This window comes from Meles meles, chromosome 21, assembly GCF_922984935.1.
Source record: "Meles meles chromosome 21, mMelMel3.1 paternal haplotype, whole genome shotgun sequence".
In the NCBI taxonomy this organism is placed as follows: Eukaryota; Metazoa; Chordata; class Mammalia; order Carnivora; family Mustelidae; genus Meles; species Meles meles.
The window spans coordinates 5,207,310-5,228,960 of record NC_060086.1 but is presented as its reverse complement, the minus strand read 5'-3'; positions in this window follow the sequence as shown (position 1 = coordinate 5,228,960).

Sequence of the window (21,651 nt, the reverse complement as noted above, 5' to 3'; positions counted from 1 at the left end):
CACTTTCTCAAACTCAGAGGCTCACGCCTAGCCATGGGCAAGGACCCAGACTTCTATATGAAGGAGAGAAAGTCTGACCCCAACAATGACTTTGGAGTCACATACATTTGGTTCAAATTCTAGCTACAACATTCTAGGCTCCAAGGTCTTGGGCAAGTTGTCTAGATGCTTCTCAGTCTCAGTTCCCCAGTTTGAGAGACTGGGGTAACTTCCTGGTGGGTTGTTATAAGCATCAGAAATAGCTTTAAAAGGACCGAGTGTTGGGGCGCCTGGGTGGCTCAGTGGTTTAAGCCGCTGCCTTCGGCTCAGGTCATGATCTCAGGGTCCTGGGATCGAGTCCCACATCGGGCTCTCTGCTCGGCGGGGAGCCTGCTTCCCTCTCACTCTCTGCCTGCCTCTCTGCCTACTTGTGATCTCTCTCTGTCAAATAAATAAATAAAATCTTTAAAAAAAAAAAAAAAAGGACCGAGTGTCTGGCACATAGTAGGCACTTAATACAGGAGAGGAATCGTAATTCCTTCTCTGTGTAGGCACTTCAGGACTGTTTTCAAGTCCTGCTTTCCAGCCATCAAACAGGACTCTCGTGGGCTCTCTTGATGCGCTCTGACGATTGCCATTTCCTTCCGTGTCATGCTTGTCCTCCCTAAGACGTCGTTGATTTAGTCGGGTTGCATCTCAACTCCAGATTCACCCTCAGACACCACCGTGACCCTGACTCTGGAACGTGCAGGTCAGGCCTTCCAACCCTCCCAGGCTTGGTTCCCAGACCCTAGTTTGCTGGGAACTCTGACTATCGGTCTGGTTCCCTCTTTCCAGTAGGGCTTTGTGGCAGTTTCCCATGGTGATGAGTCCAGACCTGAACCTCAGTCCTCTGCCTGCACCCAGGCACGCCATTTCTTTTCTTCTTCTTTTCTTTAAAAAAAAATCAGCTAATTAACACATTGTGTATTATTAGCTTCAGAGGTAGAGGTCGGTGATTTATTCATCGCACGCAACACCCGGTGCTCATTCCATCCCGTGACCTCCTTCATGCCCATCACCCAGTGACCCCTTCCTCCAACCCACCTTCCCTCCAGCCTGGCACCCCGTTTCTTTCTTTTAAAGATTTTATTTATTTGACAGAGAGAGACACAGCGAGAGAGGGAACACAAGCAGGGGGAGTCGAGTCCCGCCAAGCAGGGAGCCCGAAGCAGAGGTCCCTGGGATCTTGACCTGAGCTGAAGGCAGATACTTAACAATGGAGCCACTCAGGTGCCCCCTGGCACCCCATTTCTAACAGACCTTCCCCCCAAGAAGCGTGAGCCTATTTCTTAGACTCCCCAGTTGTTTCCATTGGTCCAAATCAGACACAACTTCTTGTTTGACATCACCCCAAGTATCTGGCAAGGAGGACCCTGTCTCAAGGTCCCACCACCTATAGAAGAGGTGATGTTCCCTATGAGCCAGAGCTGAAAACATGTATACGCACTCTTGGTCTCTCTCTCTGGGGAACTTTTTGGCCAGCTTTGACCTTATCTTTTTCCCTCCTCTTTAAACCCAGAATGCTGACGTTGTATATGCTATTTGCAAGCCCAGGAGAAATAAGGCATCTCTTGACCATGCAACTTCCCCACTGAAGAAGGCAGTCGTGATTTCTTACCAGGGGAGACCAATATTAAACCTCAGCTGGGTTCTGCAGAAAAGGAGCTGATGATTTCACCGTGCACCTCTATTTATTTTATAAAAGAAGACATCGCGGGCTGGCTGGGGAAATCTCACGGAATAGACTACTATTCATTATATAAATGGATGAGATTATTCTCGTGCATACAGCTGAAAAACACGTCTCTTCTGTTTTCTGGGTCTGTTACAAAAATTGTAACCCAAGACTCCACATTCTCTGAGACGTCCTTGTGAGACATCTTCAAAGAATAAAGAAATGTTTCTAGGGACATTGTACTCGAGGACTTCTGCAAGTGAACCAGTCATTGTAAGCAGTGTCTTTGGTTAGCAAAAATAAAAGTTGAGGTTCCCTCGCCCAGCTTCTCCATCCTTCACCTGGCTGGTGGTGCGAGGAGAAGGCAAAACCCCTTTGACTCACAAGGGAGGGCAGCTGGGATGCTAAAGATAATTTAGAGAGTGAATTTTTTAAATAGAAGGATTATCTTCACTGAGGAAAGCTGCCTTGCCCAGCCTCCTTTCAGTCGTTTCTCTACTGAAGCCCACTGCCCCACGCTAATCAACATTTCCACTACGCTCCCTCTTTGTGCCACTGTAAGAACTTCTAGTGACCTTGGTGGCAGTCAAGCCTCTCCAGGCTTTGGTTTCCCTCTTGGATGCCTCCAAAGATGATTCTTTGTCATCGGGGCCATATGGTGGTCACCGTGGTGGGTGCTGACGGTCCATAGCAGATGTTGAGACTCTCAGCACTGCTAGAAAATCAAGATATGACGTCAAGAGAGTTGGCCAAGAAGGAGCCTGGGCTGAGTTCAAGACTAGTTCTGCTGCTGTGCAACAACTCCTTCCCAGGCACCCATCCCCTTTGCCCCCTTCCCTTCTCCTGCATGGGATGCAGGGATCCTGCCCGATGCCCAGTGAGAAGCTCTTGGACAGGAAACCAAGCATCTTAATGAGGGCACATTAATGATGATTAGATTGGCTAATCTTCATGGCACTTAATGATGACTAGATTGGCTAATGATGATTATATTGGCTTGGAGTAGCAAGCCAAGCCATTGATTCTCCTTTCTCTGCATTTCACACGAAGGAGGATGATGGAGAATTAAGGTGCAATGATGGAATTCCTTTTTACTGTGCTCCTTGATGGGTAGCAAGTCCTGTGGACAGAGGATCAGGGCAAAGGGTCATTAACACATGTTGTGTGTACACGATGGGGCCAAGGTGTTCCCGGAGCATCAGGTGCAGGTTTCCACTTTAGTAGGGAAAAAAGTCATTTGCTTCAGAGCTGGATTTTCAGGGTGGTGTTGGCTAAGAAAGAAAGAAAGAGGAAAGGAAAGGAAAAGAAAGAAAAAGAAAAAGAAAAGAAAAGAAAAGAAAGGAAAAGAAAAGAAAAGTAGCAGGGCTGGTTGTGAGTGAGGCTGGGGGTCACTGAGACAGAAGGGCTTGCAGACCGCCCCCCAACCAGAAGGGGGACGTCATGTTCTACCACATTTAATGAAGTTGAACGCTATATTCAGTTTCTAATTTGTGACATGGAAAACTTTCAACTGGGTGTGCAACATTTCCATTTTGTCCTAAAAATGTTAATCTTTACAAGAAATGAAAACGCTCCCCCACTACCCCCACCGCCAACCCCCGCCCCCAGAACTCTGCAACTGTCCCTTTAATTAGGCGTTCACTAATAAATCTATCTCATTCTCAAATCCCCACACACTTGGTGCAGTAGTTCATTAGCACAGGAAGACGCAATTTAGATTCCCTCAGATAATAGCATCCGTCGCTAATCAAATTAAGGCAGGATATACAAACGTAGCTAACGCGGGACAAGTTGGTGTGGGGTGAGGTGGGGGGAGGTCACGACAGAAAAGATCATCTTTGAAATTACAGTCCTGCCTCCTCAGTGTAGGAGACAGTCCTCCTGCCCAGTATCTAGTCTTATTTTTCTGATGGAAAGCATTTTTATTGATCAGAACATCCATGTGGACATGGGCCTCATCAAATAGGGCTCATCGTCTTGTCGTCATACCTAAAAGCAATAGAGACTTTTCCAAGAGACTCTCTGAAATCCGTTCATTCATATACATAATACATATGTGTGTATGTTGTATATATTATAATAACATACATAATACATATAAATATATAATACTTATATGTGTGTGTATATATGTGAATACATGTGTGTATATACACAATAATATACACAGATATATATAATGCATATATAAGTGTACATGTGTACAGATCTATAATGCAGTTATATATAAAACAATTCATATATACAAATATATATATATACAAATATATATATATATAAAATACAATTAATATTGATTGAGTTCGTTCCAGGCCTTAGGATGTGAAAGGAGGAGAGAGACACAAGGAATGTATTCCGAATTCTGTGTCTGTCGACATGAAGGTAGGTGGGACCATATGCTTGCCTCCTGCCAACTGCTGCCATCTTGGGCGTAGAGATACAACAAGAACAAACCGATGTCCCTGCCCTCAGGGAGCTCACATTCCAGGAGTAAGGGGAGACCAGTTATGCGCTACGACGTAGTGACATTGGTATGAAGACAATAAAGCAGGTAATGAGAGAGACTGAGAGAGGCATGGAGCAAAGAGGGTGTTGATCTGCCTGGAGAGACCCAGATAGGACTCTGGGAAGATAACCTTTGAGCCAAGACCATAATCAAGTGAGGGCATGAGCCAAGATCTAAGAGCAATTCAGAAATACCCTAAAACTTGAGGTAAGAGAGCAAAGACTGTTTGGTTTTCAAGACTGTGTCCTTACCCACCATACTATCCTGCCCCTCTTCTTTTTTTAAGATTTTATTTATTTATTTGACAGACAGATCACAAGTAGACAGAGAGGTAGGCAGGGAGAGAGGAGGAAGCAAGCTTCCTGCTGAGCAGAGAGGCCGATGCGGGACTTGATCCCAGGACCCTGAGATCATGACCTGAGCTGAAGGCAGAGGCTTTAACCCACTGAGCCACCCAGGCACCTCTATCCCGCCTGTCTTATCCTGCCATTTGCAAACACGTGGACAGAAAAACACACATACTATATAATCTCACTTACGTGTGGAATTAAACTAACAAACAAACTAACAAAGCGGACTCGTGAATAGGATTGAGTGGCAGCGGATGAGTTGTTGCCAAAGATGTGGGTGGTGGTTGCGGGGTGAAATGGGTGAGGGGCAGTCAACAGGTCCAAACTTCCAATTATAAAATAAATAACTTGGGGGGAGGGTAACATAAGCATGGTGGCTATCATTAATAGTGTATTTTATGTTTGAAAGTTGCTAGGAGAGTCGATCTTCAAAGGCCTTATGAGTTCTCATTATAAGAAAAAAAATTATAACCATGTGTGCTGACGGATATTAGCTAGACTTACTGTGCTGGCCATTTCACGCAGTGTATCCAAATATTGAGTCATTATGTTGTAGACATGAAACTGATACATTTTATATGTTCATTACGCCTCCATAAAAGAAATGCATGATGCCAACTGGCGACGTTTCGAAATGCATGACGCCAACTGGCGACATTTTGCTGATATTCCCATGACCCCCGGGGCAACTTCCAGAGGACCAAAGTCTTCGGATTTTAGAAGGGGAGGGTATAGGTGCAAAGCTGAAGGTTAGAAGGTCAAGAAGGCACACTGAGGTTGGGGGAGTACCAGGGTACAGCAGTGACCCTGCACCCCTGAAGGCGTGAGTGACTGTGCCACAGGCTGCTGAAGCCTTAAGTCCAATGAGCAAAGAGAAGTGACCAGCAGATCTGGCAGAATGAAGATCACGGCTGACTTTGGTGGGAGCAGTCGCCATGGGTGGCGAAGACAAAAAGCTGACGGTTGTGAGTTGAAGAGAGACTGTGGGACATGTAAGGGCAGATGGCAGGGGGAGACACCGTCCTGAGGAACTTGGCCATAACGGAGCAGGGAGGTAGTGGAAGGAGAAGGCAGACCCCAGGGAAGGGATCTTTTTATAAGATGTGAACTGTGAGGATATCATCATAAGTTCAACGTAACGGCTCTGGAGAGAGGGAGAAGCTGATGACCACGAGAACAGGATCATTGTAGTGGGGGAGGAGGATGGTCAAGCAGTGACATTGGTTTTGGATGCGTGCAAGACCGCTTCGTCTGCTCTAAAGAGGGAATGTAGAGAATGTGTGTAAAATGCAGCCATGCAAGTAGATTATATGGCGGTAAACGAAGGTGGCGCGTGCCTCTCCCACCACCTCTGTTTTCTCCAGGAATTGCGGAGCAGGGAGTGTGAGATGAGGCCGTGTGACAGAATAGACCCTAAAAATGTAACAGGACCCCTGGGAGGATCTGAGGTTCCCCTTGAGAATTATAAACACAGATTTAAAGAGAGAGCTGCCCACTCTGCAGGATGGTTTTCTCCAGCCATGTTCAGCCCCTCGGCTCAGGGGAGAGGTTAAACTTTGAGCTGGCGGCAGTTAGGACGGTGAGAGGGAGCAGGAGTCTTTAAGGATGTGTACAAGGGAAGGAAGATAAGGACGGAGTGTGGGCCAGGAAGGAGGTCAACGCAGAAGAGGCAGAACTGGAAAATGGCCATGCTGGGTTGGACCCAACGCGTCCAAACAGGAGTACGGGAAGTGAGCGAGAAACATGGCGGTGACTGACCCCTACAAGTGGAAATCTCCTTGCATCTTAGTGGTAACCCTGAGGCCTGTCCCTGTCTTTTCCATGTACCAGGGCTAGCTGAGGATAAGGAATAGAATCAGGACACATGGGATCCTAGGAAGTTACTGGCTACCACGCGGAACCCTAGCAGACCAACTTCTTCTTCTTCTGTGAAGAACATGGGATAGAAACGAAAATAAGTCAAACGAGGAATAAGAAATCTGAGTTCCATCTGGGGACAAGAACTTGGTACCAGATGAGAATCCACAGTGCATCCAGAGCAGGGAATGGGAAGATAGAAGTGGGTAGAAACTTCAGAGAATGTAGTGTAGACACACCCATGTGCAGACCTGTCATTACATAAAAGCCCAGGTAGATTTTTCTGAACTCACCAGCGTCCCTGGTGGTTCCACGTTCAGGCGTCTCTGGCCTTGGATCTCAAAAGTAAATGCTGTGCCTTTCAGTGGCACCAAGGAGCCAACATCCCAAGGATGGTGAGTAGTCTGCTGGGGTGCAGGAGACCAGGTCACTGTCCAGCGGGCAGGGCTACACCAGGCTATGTAGCTGGCAGGATAGTGATTCTTTCTGAAGGTTGACTTTAAAAACAGACCAGCTCCTTTACTGTCCCAACTCAGTGTCTACAGGACAATGAGAGAGTCAAGGAGATTAAGTTAAGGAAGGACGCTTAGGATCACTGGGGTCTAGACCCAACTTTGCCCCCAAATAATTATCAGTTAATTAATAATTTAACTTCAGCAGATCCCATCCTGCCACAGATTGCTGGGAGACGTTATGGTCTAGAACGGTATATTTCAAATATCCGTGTGCATGAAGAATTACCTGGCAAGCTTGATCAAGCACAGGTCCCTGTACCTGGGGACTCTGATTTCGTGCATCCGGGATGGGACCCCAAGCATCTCGCTTCTAACCAGCTCCCAAGGGATGTGGTGGCTAGCCCGCACTTCAAGTGGCTCTGGTGATGGGAGGAAAAAGAAGAATCAGGAGCACAAGTGGCTAAAGGACACGAAACAGAGAGGAAGAGGCTGAGGAGAATTACCAGAGGAGTCCCGGCGTGTATGTGAAGTTAGACTTGTGGGAAGGTAGCCGTCCTTCCCAAACTCAAGGTCAGGTCGGTTCATGACAGCCTGGCAACCATAGTGATGTCTGCACTGCCTCCTCCAGGCTGCAGTTTCTGAGTGTCGAAGTGATGACAGGAAAAAAACGTTGTCTGGGCAGGAGTTCAGGTCACGGGGAAGACGGTTTGTTGCCATGATAAGGGAGATCAAAATAAAGATTGTTGCTCCCTGAGAAATTGCGGGGTGGGGGGTGGCATGAAGACTTAGAACAGAGGGAATGCAAGGGAACAAGAAGTCAAAGTTGAATCTGAGAAATGATACAAAATAACAAAAGAACGGAATGAAAATTAGCTGTAAAGGCAGACAAGAGGGGATGAGCTCACCAGACACTGAGGCTTGTTGGTTTTTTTTTTCTTTTTAATATTTTTAAAAGATTTTCCTTATTTATTTGACAGACAGAGATCACAAGGAGGCAGAGAGGCAGGCAGAGAGAGAGGAGGAAGCAGGCTCCCTGCTGAGCAGAGATCCCGATGTGGGGCTGATCCCAGGACCCTGGGATCATGACCTGAGCTGAAGGCAGAGGCTTAACCCACTGAGCCACCCAGGCGCCAGACACTGAGGCTTTTTGACCTTCTAGATCTTTCATCTTTGGGACAGGATTAGAGAAAAATCACCAGAAATAGATCTTCTTCTATTTGGGCACAGAATGAAGTTGTGTGGGTTCTTACTTTGAAAGCAAGACTCAGAGACAAGCATTAAGACGTTAATTTGCAAAGAACTCCTGGCTTACCATCGCAGAAACATACAGCAACACCCCCACCAAATTAGTCATTTTGCAATGAGTCCATTCACAGTGGAGAATGGGTTTCCGACATGATTATCGGATCTGCAAGCATGGACGTATCCTGAGACATCACACCTTAGAAGTCAGAGGTAAGCTTGCTTGGTTGTGAGTCTGGGGCCTACAGGAAGCGCATCAAGGATGACCTTGTCATTTTTGGTTCTCTTGGGTTGGGGAAGGTTCTGTTCTGGTCTTTTGTTACTTTGGTTTTATTTTCTGTCGGTGGGACCTGTGAAGGGAGATTCCCACGTGAAGGAGGCAACGCTAGAAGTCATTCAAAAGGAGAGGGGCATTGAGGAAGTCCGGCCAACGTGCATCTCCTGTTTCAATTTTCGAAACACCATGGACATTTGACTTCTGTCCATTACAACTAGTCAACTCTAAGTCCACCACCTCCTGGAACACATCCTCCTCCTCTGGACTGAAATAGAGATCATGTGACATCCATCAGCCAAATAGCCAATTGTGTCTTCTGTGATTAGTTTAACCCTTCCAGAACCAGTCATAATTCTTTCAAGACCAGTTATGAAACCTTGTGGAGGTTGCCTTTATAAGCCTATACTCCCCTCTTGGAGTTCAGAGCATACTTGCAATTTTGGTCCACTCTGTGTCTCTCCGATTGCCAATCCGTAAGATTGAAATAAATGTTTTTGGTTGGTTTACAGCCCCCTCGTCTTCTTGGTAGACAGACTGATGTGCATGGTAGCTCGTCCCAGTGCGGGAAGCATCTGCTTCGTTTGCTCCTTTTTCTACATCCTTGTTCTGACTGAAGAGCCTCCTCCCCACCCCCTCCATCTCCCTTTCTCTCCTGCCCTGTTCCACCTTCTCCCCTTGCCCCTCCCCCATCATCTTTCCTCCTCTTCCCTCTTTTATTTTATCTTCCCTTCCGGTCTTGTCTCTCCTCCCTCCCCTTCATCCTTCCTGACTCCCATACCCTTCTCTTTCTCCCTCTCTCCCACCATGAACAGACTCTTAGGTTCTCTCTGCACAAGAATAATAGAAGTTACCCATGTGTGTGTCCTCCAAATCCTCCTATATCTGACGTTTCCCTTGCTCAAACTGCCACCAGCAGGTGAAACGCCAACATTCAAGATCCGTTCCTTTGCATGGAGACACTCTCTAGAAACCCTTTATAAAAACGTGTCATCCCCCAAAGGGTGAAGTCATGAGCACATCTGCGAATCCGTCAGCTGTCCATCAGCCATCTCACGGAGCACCAAGGCCTGGAGGCCAGATGAGAGAAGCAGCGTCTCTGAGCGGAGCTGGGCTCAGCAGGACCCCAGCAGTGCTGGACCCTGGCTGGTCATGGCCACCAAGAACACCTGTTTTCTCTTCCACAGAGAGGAGACTAGTTGTAACCCCATCTCCTGTCATCCCGGTACCCAGAGTCCCCTTTTTCCAGGCTCTTCGATTCCTGGATTGTAAAATAAGATGTGGGAGACGGTTGCCATCCAGCTCCGGAAGGATGATTGCCGAGTACCAGGCAGAGCAGAACAGAGCACAAGGGCAGGAAATAACGTCCCCAAATTGACCTCACGGCGTCACCCAAGGCCAGCCGTCGGTGCAAGCACAAGTTCATTCCAGACAGTAAAAGGACGCAGTCCGGAACTATGCCCATTCCAGACGGTAAAAGGACGCAGTCCGGACCTATGCCCGGGATTCCACCTTAATTGAGTAATGTCTCTCTACTTTCAAAAGCACCACCGTGTGGCTCGAAAACCATATGCTCCCCATTCCTGGTGAATGCTCTCGAGGACTCAGACAAGCAGGGACACTCCAGTCTCTGCCATGAAGGCCTTTCACAACTGTTTATTTGTGGTTTTCTCAGCTGAAGCCAAGCACAGCCAGCCCACCTCATTTGGCTAAGATCACATCCACAGAGCAGTCTCGCAGCCGCGCTGAACAAAAGCAGCCACGCATCCTCCCAAATCAAGAACCCCAAGGGCATTCTTTCATCCAGAGCCTCGTCTTAGAGAACCGACGTTGACCTTGGGGCCTCACAGTGTCCCTGTCCCAAAATGTCTACAGCAAAAAAGCCTTATGCTTTGAGACCGATGCAGATGAACTCAGCGTCGGGTAAACAGATTTAAAACAGCAAGTGACAGAAAGCTTTCAACATCAGGTGTTCTTGCGGAAAAGCCTGATGAGCGCTTGGGGATTTCTTACCCCAGGCCCCTGCGAGCCATCGGCAATGATGACTGTCATCTGTAAGGGGGCGGGTGGAGAGATGCCACTTCTCGGTCCTGCGGTGGCAGACGTGCTCTGGAGCCTCGTCATTGGTCCGCCCACGGCATCCTCCCGCCCCCTCCCCACTCGAAGAACGCTTTTCCCCAGTAGGACAATAATTTCCTCATCTCGGCTCTGCAAGACCTCCATTTTATGAGATCTTGGCGGCTCAAAGCAGCTATCTACCATCCAAAACAGCCGGCACGTTCGTCCTCAGGACATGGTCGTCAGCCCTTCTTCAAACAAGCATTATTACAACCATTTTATAAAACCCAGACAGAGAGAGCTCCCCAGTGCCTCTTTGTGGTACTGGCCCCACGTAAGAACCTCTCCTTTCCTCTTCCCCACCCACCTCCCACTCCTGGAAGGAGCCAGGAGGGCAAGGAACCCAGGGCCTATAAGCCACAAGCCAAGCCAAAGGGAGGACAGTCAGGAGAGAGCCATAAAGACCGAGGGGGCAGGGTCATTCAAATCAAGGTCCCCAAAGCTGAGTCCACGTGTGGATCCCCAGAACCCATGGGTATTTCCTTATATGGCAAATAATCTTTGCAGTTATGAGTGAAGTAAAGAGCCTCAGATGGGGAAATTTTCTTGAACAATCTAGGTGAGTCCTAAATGTGATCATATGTATCCTTGTTAGAATACAAGCAGAGTATTCCTTGTTAGAAGGAAGCAGAGAGAGTGGACGCATACACGGAGAAGGGAAGGTCAAGGGACCACAGAGGCAGAGGTTAGAATGATATGACCACAAGCCAAGGAGTGCTAGCAGCGTTGGGTGAGGCAAGGGACTGATCCTTCCTTGGAGCCTCTGTTGGGAGCAGAGCCCTGCCAACATCTTGATTTTGGCACAGGGACACTGATTTTGGAATTCGGCTTCCGGAACTGAGACAATAAGTGTGTGTTGCCTTAAACCACCCAATATGTGGTGATTTGGTAGAGCAGGCATAGAATCCAACAGAGGCAGTCATTGCAATGCCCAGGGATGAGGACGGCGGTGGGGAGTAGAGGACAAGGTCGGCTGAGGTGTGAGGAAGCTAGAATCCACCGCCCCTTACTGGGATTGGCTCTGGGGCCGAACAGCAGTGAGTTCCACTTACCAGCTAGCTGCACGATGTCAGGCGTCCCGTAGCCTCAGTCCCTAACCCCTGAAAAGAAAGTAATAATGTCCCATTTCCAGCATCGTGACCACAAATACAAAAGTTTTAAAAAGAAAAGAAAAATGTCTGAGCCATGGTAGGTGCACATTTAAGAAGTTATAACGATGGACAAGTAGGTAAAACATTTATTTTAAAATAACCCATCCTAGGGACAGAAGTGACTTTGTTTGGGAAAATACTTTTGTGCCTTTCCGGATGTCAACGGGGAAGACTTGGAGCACAGACCTATAGAGCTGAACTCCTCAGCCCATTGAGGAGAGAGGGATTTCAGTTTTCCAGAAATGAGGGAATATTGGGCTCCCAAAGGCTATGTACAGGTACTAACCCCCCAGTACATATGAATGTGCCCTGATTTGGAAATACGGTCTTTGCAGGCGTACTCAAGTGAAAACACAGTCATATTGTGTTAGGATGGGTCCTCACCCAGTGACTGGTGTCCTAGCAAGAAGGGAAACGGGGCCACACAGACACACCCAGAGGAAAGATGGTCCTGTGAAGCCAGAAAGAGAACCCTAGGACGATGGAGGCAGAGACTGGAGTGACGGCTGTAAGCCAAGGAGACACCAAGGACTGACGGCCACTCCTGGAAGCTGGACAGAGTCAAGGAGGGATTCTGTCCTGCAGGTTTCAGAGTGGGCATGGCCCTGCCAACAGCTCGATCTTGGACTTCCAGAGATACGACATATCTGTTGTCGAAGCTACCCAGTTTGTAGGACTTTGCTCTGGCCGCCCCGAGAGGCTAATACCGGTAAAGAAGACAAGAAGACAAGAAACAGTCGCCTGGATAGGCACGTGGCTGTGGAACCCGGGGAGCGGCTAGCCTGCGAGGGATGGGATCCCTTGCTGTTGGGAAGGGCCAAGGTACTTCTAAGCAGCGTGTTTCTGATGCCCCCTTTGACAGGGTTGGCTGTGACTCCCCTGTTCCACACAAACACCCCGGATTTACTGCTGGGGAAACAGGGCATGTGTCCTCCGTTGGCTACTTGGGGGCAGAGAGAATGGAACAGCCACCGCCGCGGAGAAGTGAGCAGGGACCTGAAATCAGAACAAGGGGGACCCCCTCAGGATCCCAGAGAAATTGCAGGAGGGGCGTTTTGCCTTTCCCCGCCTCTGCTCCCACCTCCTCCCGCATCAGGGCGGGAAGACCTGGGGACCTTGCCAGGTGACTACAGCATGAGCTACATTCTTACTAATGCAAACCACAAGGTCCATGCAGGACCATGGTTGGTTCGCTTGGAGACTTCACCTGATTTCTTCTGGCCGGCGCTGCCCCTAGTTCTAGCCCGGGAAAGCCAGGCACACCCCTATCCCATCCCCACCGGCCACCAACCTACCCTCCCCCTGGAGACCACCAGGGCTCAGGGGTGGCCCTGCCTCCAGGGGCCTCCTCCGACTTCATCCTCCCTCTGCTCCAGCGCCCCTGCCTGACCTTGGCCTTGCGGGGAGAACCCGAGATCAAAGGAATCAAAGCGCTCCCTTCCGCACTTCAATCAGGGAGAGGAGCAATTAAAATATGAATTAATCTAAGTGAGATGAAAATGCAGTTGTCTGAACGAGAGCATCTCTATCACCTTGAACCTGCACCGCGCACGGTTTAGCTCCTGTGATTAAAGACATTTTCATGCCATTAAAACCCTTCTCCTTTAATGTGGCAAACGCGATGTCAGTCAAACCTCCCCACGGCCTCGGCGGGGACAGCCCTCTCCTCGTTTCTGTCCCTTGATCTTTGCAGAGTGCTGGGAGCCTGGCGAGGGCTCTGAGGAGGGGGCATGGAGGGGGCTGGGGGATGACACGGAAAGAGCCATCGCCTGCGTCCCTTCCCAGATAGATCTCTGCTAGTTCTGTGACTCTTGTGCAGCCTGAGTCCTGGCTGCCTGGTGACCCTGGGAGGGCAGAGCTGGGAGACAGCTTTCTTGGCTCGCCCCGATCCCTTTGGCCCTTCTGGTTTCCCAACTGTTTCTCTGCAACGAGCGATAACTGTAGTGTTTACTTCCAGAATTCCCCTTCTGCTTCTCTATTGTCTTCAGGATCCTCTGTTAACTCTCTGCCTGGAGAAGCAAGGCTGTGACCCCAGAAGGAGGAATATATGTGCGGGGATGACGTGACCCATTGAATCATTGGATTTATCCATTGAATCCAGAGCCACTCGTGCTCTGGCCTTGGATTTGCTTCCTTCTGTTCATACGCTGCACCTGGCTGGGGCTTTCTTTCCTATTCCCTGCTATATACGTTCTTCTTGCTTTTGTCCACAGTATTTGCCAGTCTCAGGGTTTGAAGCACGTACCTTGAACGAACTCATCCTGAACCTCCCTCTGTTACTTTCCAAAGCAAACTGCCCTGCTCCATCCAGACCCTGGGGACTGCTGACCCCTCTTCATCTGGAACTGAGAAGGTTTCTTTCTCTTCCTTTCTCTGACCCTCCTTAAGGCCCTACCAGTCGAATTGGCCCCAGGGGAAATTAGAAGTAACAATGCCTGCTCTAAGAATAAGTCGGGGAAGACTACCCATTGAGCTTATGTGGTGCACTCTGGGTGTACTGTGGCCCTCTGGAAACCGATGGCTAATCCAGCCTCTTCTCTTGCTCTGGGAGCCACTGCTTAGGCCATGCAAGACACAGGTTGTGAGGACACTGATGATTTAGCAAACAAGTTTTCTCTTACTCTAGGGTCTCTCAAGAAAGGACCTGAAACTTAATAGTCAAACACACTTAAAATACAAAGGGCAACACTATTGTCTACGAGACCTGTTTTTGCAAACAGTGCAAAGAGCCCCAATATCTTGTAACGTCATCAGAGTGAGCCACAGCAGTCTGACCCGATGTAAGGAAAACCTTTCCCATGTTTGATCTTGGTCTCCCAAACACGCCAAGAAGCAGGAAGGATGTTAACACGCAACAGTGGCACACTTGGGGCTGCCTCTGTACGGGCTGGTCCTCTCTCCAGCCTGTCAACCAAACTCATTCTCCTTCCGTCCACGTGTTTCCTCTCACCCTAGACAATGTTGCAAGAATCCGGAAAGTTCTCTCTCCTTCTCCGAGATAAAGCTGAGCAGCCAGCCAGCTTCCTGCTTCTGCCCCAGACCCACCGTGGCTGGCCCCTGAGGTCTCCTGGGGGAGACTAGTCTTCTAGGTAGAAGGCAGTGCCAGGCACCAGAAGTGGTTGAAAAAGGGGCCTCCTCCTGTCTGGAGACTTAAACAGAGCCTCCAAAATTCCTGCAGTGGAGGGCAACTGGGTGTCTCCATTGGTTGAGCCTCTGCTGCCTTTGACTCAGCGTCCTGGGATCGAGCCCCATGTTGGGCTCCTTGCTCAGTGGGGAGCCTGCTTCTCCCTCCCCTTCTGCCTGCCGCTTCCCCTGCTTGTGCTCTCTTTCCCCCTACTCTCTCTCACAAAGAAATAAAATCTTTTTAAAAAAATTCTTGACGTTGTTGTCACTTGAGGAAGGAGGAAAGTGTGGGGTTCCCTGGCATCCTTTCTAACCTTGTGTACCCTTGTCCCCTCTTGCCCCCTCAGAGCTACAGGACCTTATTAGGTGCAGGGGGCAGAGGGACCCTCCTTGGTGCTCTGCTCCCAGCCACCAGGTTAGAAACCCTCATTCTCCCAACCTCCAATATCACTTTCCACTTAATGTCTTTGAAGGCCACCACGTATAATCATGATTAATGAGCTTCTCGGTGATCCTGACTTCATTAGCTGCCGTAGCTATGTGTGCTCAGCTGGAGGATAATAATTGCACCTACCTTCTACCTCGAAGGATTTTTTGGGGTGCAAATTAAATGAGACACCATATGCAATATACAGATGTAGACTTCATAATATACATAAATGTGTGTTACAGTTGCTGTGATTGTATTATTAATAGTCACCCTCACTCCTACCCTCCTGGGAACTAATTTCTTTTATCAGTGTGGGTCCCTTTTGGCTTGGGCTCCCATGCAGAGCATCCCCTACCCCATTCACCTCTGCAAACAGCCCCTGGTGACCCTTCCAGGTCTATCTGCATGTCACTACCAGTCTCCCTGTCCGGGGCCTGCCCACTGCAGCTCACAGATGCTGCGGCACCTACGTAGCAATCTTGCCAGTTTCTTGTCTGTTCGCTGTGTGCTTTGGTCCTCTCAGCCGTCTGTCATGACTAGGCAGCCGCCGCACTTGGCCTTGGGAACTCAGTGCATGAGGAACCCATCTTCTTTCTTTCACACACTGAGCTTTGGGCGAGTGGGTGACCCACCTTTGACATTGAGACCTTTGACGTCCGTGTTAGTTCCCGCAGGTTGGGCCACCTTCTACCCAGGTCACTGGAGTAGCAGACACAGAGGCACCTGGAATGGAGAGCCAGCCAGGATGGGCAGGCTGCACCCTGACCAGTGCCTGGAAGGATCTGGCCTTCTAGAAACAGCTAGCGAAATGAGTCAAAATCACTGCGCTCGATAACTTGCTTATCATTCATCAAGAAACCATACCTGATCTACGTGGAAACCCTGGAACACGAGAGTCCAGCCACTGCACCCCAAGTGTGCGCGTGCGAGTGTGCATGCGTGCACACAAGTACACGTGCCTACGTGCTATCCAAAAAGGAGGGTGCTCCCGTCACTGGTGAGAAGGAGGGGGGGCCATAATTGCTCTCCCATGCACGACTGCTTTACATTTTGGGAAACCCTCTGTAGCACCTTAGTCAAAGTAACCTGAGCCCTCTCGAGTTAGATTTATACTCCATAGGATTCCACTTAACTGAGACAAGCAATCCAATTTAAGGGCAATTTAAAGGGTATTTCATTTGGAGACAGAACCAATCCTTGTCAAGGCCCCGGAGGTAACAAGAAATCTTCCTTCTCTCCTTTGCTGAGAAGCAGGTGCTGTCCAGGCCGTGGGGACCGAGCAGCCCCTAGAGCATGGTGAGTGGCTCGGTGCAGTCAATTTGATGCCTCATGTGCATCAAAGGGGAACTGGTCAGAAAGAGGAGAAAATAGGAGAAAGAAAAGAAGGCAGGGCCTCTCCATGGCATCAGAGTCCCCAAAGACAGGAAGGGATGTCCAGTCCAAGCGTGCAAATCATGCGAGGCACTTTTCCACCCCAGCTGCAGCTCCTGTCACAGCACAAGACTCAGGATCTGACCACCAGCTGGACTGCCAACCCCATGTGCTCCCTGGAATGGCACCCTTGAGCAAGGCACAACCTGAGCAACTGTCCATGGTGGCCCTGGGAGAATGATGTCAGGAAACTTACACACATGTGTTATGTTCCTGAATGCTCACCACGCTGGGAGGTTTTTATCACTGTCCCCATTTTACAAATAGAACAGGCTGGGAGATAGTAAATACTATGTTCATATAAATGCCAATTCTGCTGATTCCAATCCAGGACTCTGTGATTCCAAATTCCAGTCTCTCTCCGAATTTGGCATGGAATGTGAGTTCAACCGAAGGGCTTGGTGATTGTTTTCCAGGCAAAAAGGAAGGACTGGCAGATCTGAGCTCCAAGACTTTGAAGGTGTGTCTGCAAAGGGGGAGCAGATGATCTCAAGTGGCCGTCAGGCTTCAGCTACGAGGCATCGACAGTCACAGGAGCTCAGCTTTGCCTACAAAGTGCTGCCTCACGTTGAGCTGAAACCATCCTCCCGATGACCCAGACCAGTGACAGGTTTAGCGCTGAAGGATTGCAGGTCCGTTTCCCAAGACCCATGCAAAGCTGGAGAGAGAGCCGGCTGGAAGCAGCCACTGTCCCCCAGTCTCGGTTCTGCTCTGGAAAAACGCAGCTAAAGCCCCTTCCTGCCCATCTTGCAGGGTCGAGACAACAGAGATAAAGCAAGTCATGACCACACTGAGGAGCAGAACGAGGAAATTAAAAATACATTAAATGTTTACTTTAAATATTATACATTGTCATATATGTAGCAGTCAATTGTTACATTTTTTTATTAAAAACTCAGCAGTGCTTGAAGTTGCATAGAAATATGTAACAACATATGTTGGCTAACTGAACCTAATGTTGTTACATATCTATATGCAACTTTGAGCCCATTTTAATATGTTAGCTTTTAAGCCAAATGTATCTGATTTCAAGAACTTTTATGCTGAGATTAAAACCCTTTTACTGTTTTTATATATGCATTATTTATTTATTTTTAAAGAATTTATTTGAGAAAGAGAGAGAGAATGAGAAGGGGGAGGGGCAGAGGGAGAAGGAGAAGCGGGCTCCCCACTGAGTGTGGAGCCCAATGTGGAGCTCAACCCGGGAACCCTGAGATCATGACCTGAGCCGAAGGCAGACGCCCAACCGACTGTGCCCCCCGGCCTCCCCATACTGTTTTGTTTTTAAAATTACCTTAGGGGCACCTGGGTAGCTCAGTGGATTAAGCCTCTGCCTTCGACTCAGGTCATGATCTCAGGGTCCTGGGATCGAGTCCTGCATCAGGCTCTCTGCTCAGCTGGGAGCCTGCTTCCCCTGCCCCGCCCCCTGCCTCTCTGCCTACTTGTGATCTCTGTCAAATAAATAAATAAAATCTTTAAAATAAAATAAGATAAGATTACCTTACAATAGCCGTTCATGTGCTTTAATCGTACCGTTTTTGTGTTTTGTGAATCCTACACTTGGAAAAAAGTTAAAGTTTGCCAAGTTTGGTCAGTATCAGAAACACACTTGTGTGTGTGTGCGTGCGTGCATGCATGTGTGTGTGTTTTACGCTGATGACCCATGACGCTAACATAGGAATCATCGTCTTAGATACAGAAAATTAACATTCCCTGACGGCCAGCCCGGTTATTTACTGTATCACCGAATTTTACTCCAGAAACCAATATTGCACTGTGTTCACGAACTAAAATTTAAATTAAAAAAAGAAAATTAAAAAATGGGCACAACAGCCCTGTACGATTAGCATCTCTGATTTCAGATAATGCTGTTTCTCAGAGAATTTGTGCCCCCTTATCTAATCTGTCATGGTTATGGAGCGGAAGAGTCAGTACGGGTCCCTTGAATCCCCAAATACGAGCATCTTTCGTCCGTTTGTTTTGTCATTGTTTTTCGCTGGACCACACGTCTCATACCTTCCTTTGTTCCTGTGGTTCCACAGTGGGGTGCTCAGAGGAAATTTGCTGGTGTCGAATATAATCAGTAAATTTCCATTAATCCTTTCCCTGGGTGTCCGCTGTATTAAATATACAGGGCTGTGGATAGCAGATCTGACCCAGTCGGACAGATGTTTGGAGTCTATAATTCAATGCAACCCAAAAAAGGACTATTGGTAAATTAAAATCCCATTTCAGAGTCTTCTTGGTTTGCTTAGATCAGTGACCCCCCTTTTTTTTTTTTAAGATTTTATTTATTTATTTATTTGACAGAGAAAGGGTGAGAGAAGGAACATTACCCAGCGGCAGAGAGAGAGGGAGAAGCAGGCTTCCTGCCAAGCAGGGAGCCTGATGCGGGGCTTGATCCCAGGACCCTGGGATCACAACCTGAGCTGAAGGCAGATGCTTAATGACTGAGCCACCCAGGCAGGCTCCCCTAGATCAGTGATTCTTAAAAATGAGCAGGGCCACTGGAAATTAGACTCCACAAGGCAGGCACTTTGTCCTGTTTTCTTCAATGCTATACTCTCTACACCAAGACCGTAATAAACACGCAAAAAGTAGTTGTTGAAGGAATGAAGGAAAATATTCATCGGATTATCCGATAAAAGCTATGGACAATCTTTCCAGAAAAATGCACAGAGCTCATGAGAAGCACCATGCATTTTCAGGTTCATTAAACCCCCCAAAGCCTTTCCACGAAACACAAACTCTTAGACTATTTTCTCATGAAGACAATAGCCCTTGACACTTTCCGTGGTGCAGAAGAGGATGGCCCTTGGGCTCTGCACTCTTTCTTCCATGCGGAGGGGCACCTGGGGAGTGGGAGGCCACCCGCGCTTTAGATCACTCCCTGCCTGACCGGTTTGATCTGAACGCCCAGGGCCCTTCTGAACCCAAGGGAGAGAGAGGGGGAGTAACAGCCACACTCAGTGAGATTCTGTAATGTGACACCACGAGCTACATTTCACATACACTTGATCTAATAATCCTCATATCGACCTTACCAAGTAGATATTGCTATCCCTACGTTTCAGTGTTTAAAATTTTATTTTTGAGGTGTATTGAGATATTATATTAGTTTCAGATGTACAACACAAGGATTTGATATTTGTGCGCATGGCAAAACGGTCACCAAGATAAGTCTATTTAACATGTCGCCGAACATGGTTACCAAAAGGTTTTTTCTCATTTTCCATGTGATGAGGATTTTTAGGATAGACTCTCGGCGGGGCGCCTGGGTGGCACAGTCCATTAAGTTCAAACTCTTGGTTTCAGCTCAGGTCATGGTCTCTGGGTGGTGAGAGCGAGCCCCACGTCTGCACTCCATGGGGAGTCTGCTCGGAATTCTCTCTCGGACCCTCCTCTCCCTGCTCACGTGTGGTGTCTCTCAAATAAATAAATACATCTTAAAAAAAAGATACACTCGCAGCAACTTTTAAACCCGCAATACCATTGTTATTAACTAGAATCATATCCAGCCATCAGGACGTCCCCATGACTTATTTATTTTATAACCGAAAGTTTGTCATTAGACCCCCTTCACTCGTGTTGCCTCCCCTTGTCACCCACAAGCCACCAATCTGATCTCTGGTTTTATTCATCCGTTTTGTTTTCTTACGTTCCGCAGGTAAATGAGATCCCACAGTATTTACTTTCTCTGACTTACTTCGCATAGCATAATGCCGTCAAGGTCCATCCATTTTGTCTCAAAGAGCAGGGTCTGGTTTTTTTGTTTGTTTGTTTGTTACGACTGAATAATGTTCCTGTGTGTGTGTGTGTGTGTGTGTGTGTGCGCGCGCAAGTGTGCATTTTACCACATTTTCTTTATCCATTCACCCTTCACTGGACACTTAATGTTGCTGTGTCCGTGTCTTGGTTATTGTGAACATGGGGGAGGGGCAGACATGGTTTAAAGTTAGTGTTTTCATCTTCTTCAGATCAATACCCAGAAGCGGAATTCCTGGACCACAGGGCAGTTCCAGTTTTAAGTTTCTGAGGAACCTCCATACTGTTTTCCATGTGTCTGCACCAAATTATATTCCCATCAACAGTGTCCTTGTCCACATCCTTGCCAACACTTACTAGTTACCTCTGTTCTTCAGGAGAAGAAATTGAAGCCCAGAGAGGTTAAGTAATCTGGTGAAGGCCACACAGCTAGAAAATGCTGGCAAAGGATTTAGACCCACATCTGCCCAAAGCCACTTGCTTTACCCAGTGTGACCGTGGCAGATGACCTCAGAGCTTGCAAGCAGTCTAGCACGCAAAAGCTCTGTGTCTTCAAGTCTAGGAGATGCCCCCAGTACAGATGTGCCCCCTGTCTTAGATATACAAACCAAAGAAGCAAAAACAAAACAAAACGCAACAGGTAAGCAAATGAGCTATTTTAGGGTCAAAAATTTGGACCTTAAAGGCGTCACTCTTCTGTTTTTTGAAATTGTATTTCTTTTTTAGAGAGCTAGAGAGCATGAGCAAGGTGGTGAGGGGGAGAGGGGCCAGGGAGAGAGAGAATCTTGAGCAGGATCCATGATCCGTGTGGAGCCTGATGTGGGAATCAGTCTCATGTCCCTGAGATCATGACCTGAGCAGCAATCAAGAGCCAGACACTTAGTTGACTGAGCCACCCAAGGTGCCCCTGTTTTTTGAATTTTAAATGTATTTTCACTTGTGATTTTCTTGAAAGTCCTGTATGTAAACTGCCTCCTGTTTCAGCCGTGCTCACGAGAACAAGAGAAAGGCATCGCCACCATTCAGGAAACTGGCCGTGGGACAAGTGAGGTCTGTGCAACAAGACTGAACCTACCTTAAGTCTGGCTCTTGAGGGCGTGGCCAAAATCCAAAATATGTTGTTCAAAGAGATGCTGTAAATTCAGACTTCATGGCCAAGGGGTTCCAATTCAGTGGGTGGGACAAGGCAAGGCTGAGGAGCCCTGTTCCCTGTATGAGCATCTGGCCTTTAAATCCTGGTTCCTGGAGAGGGA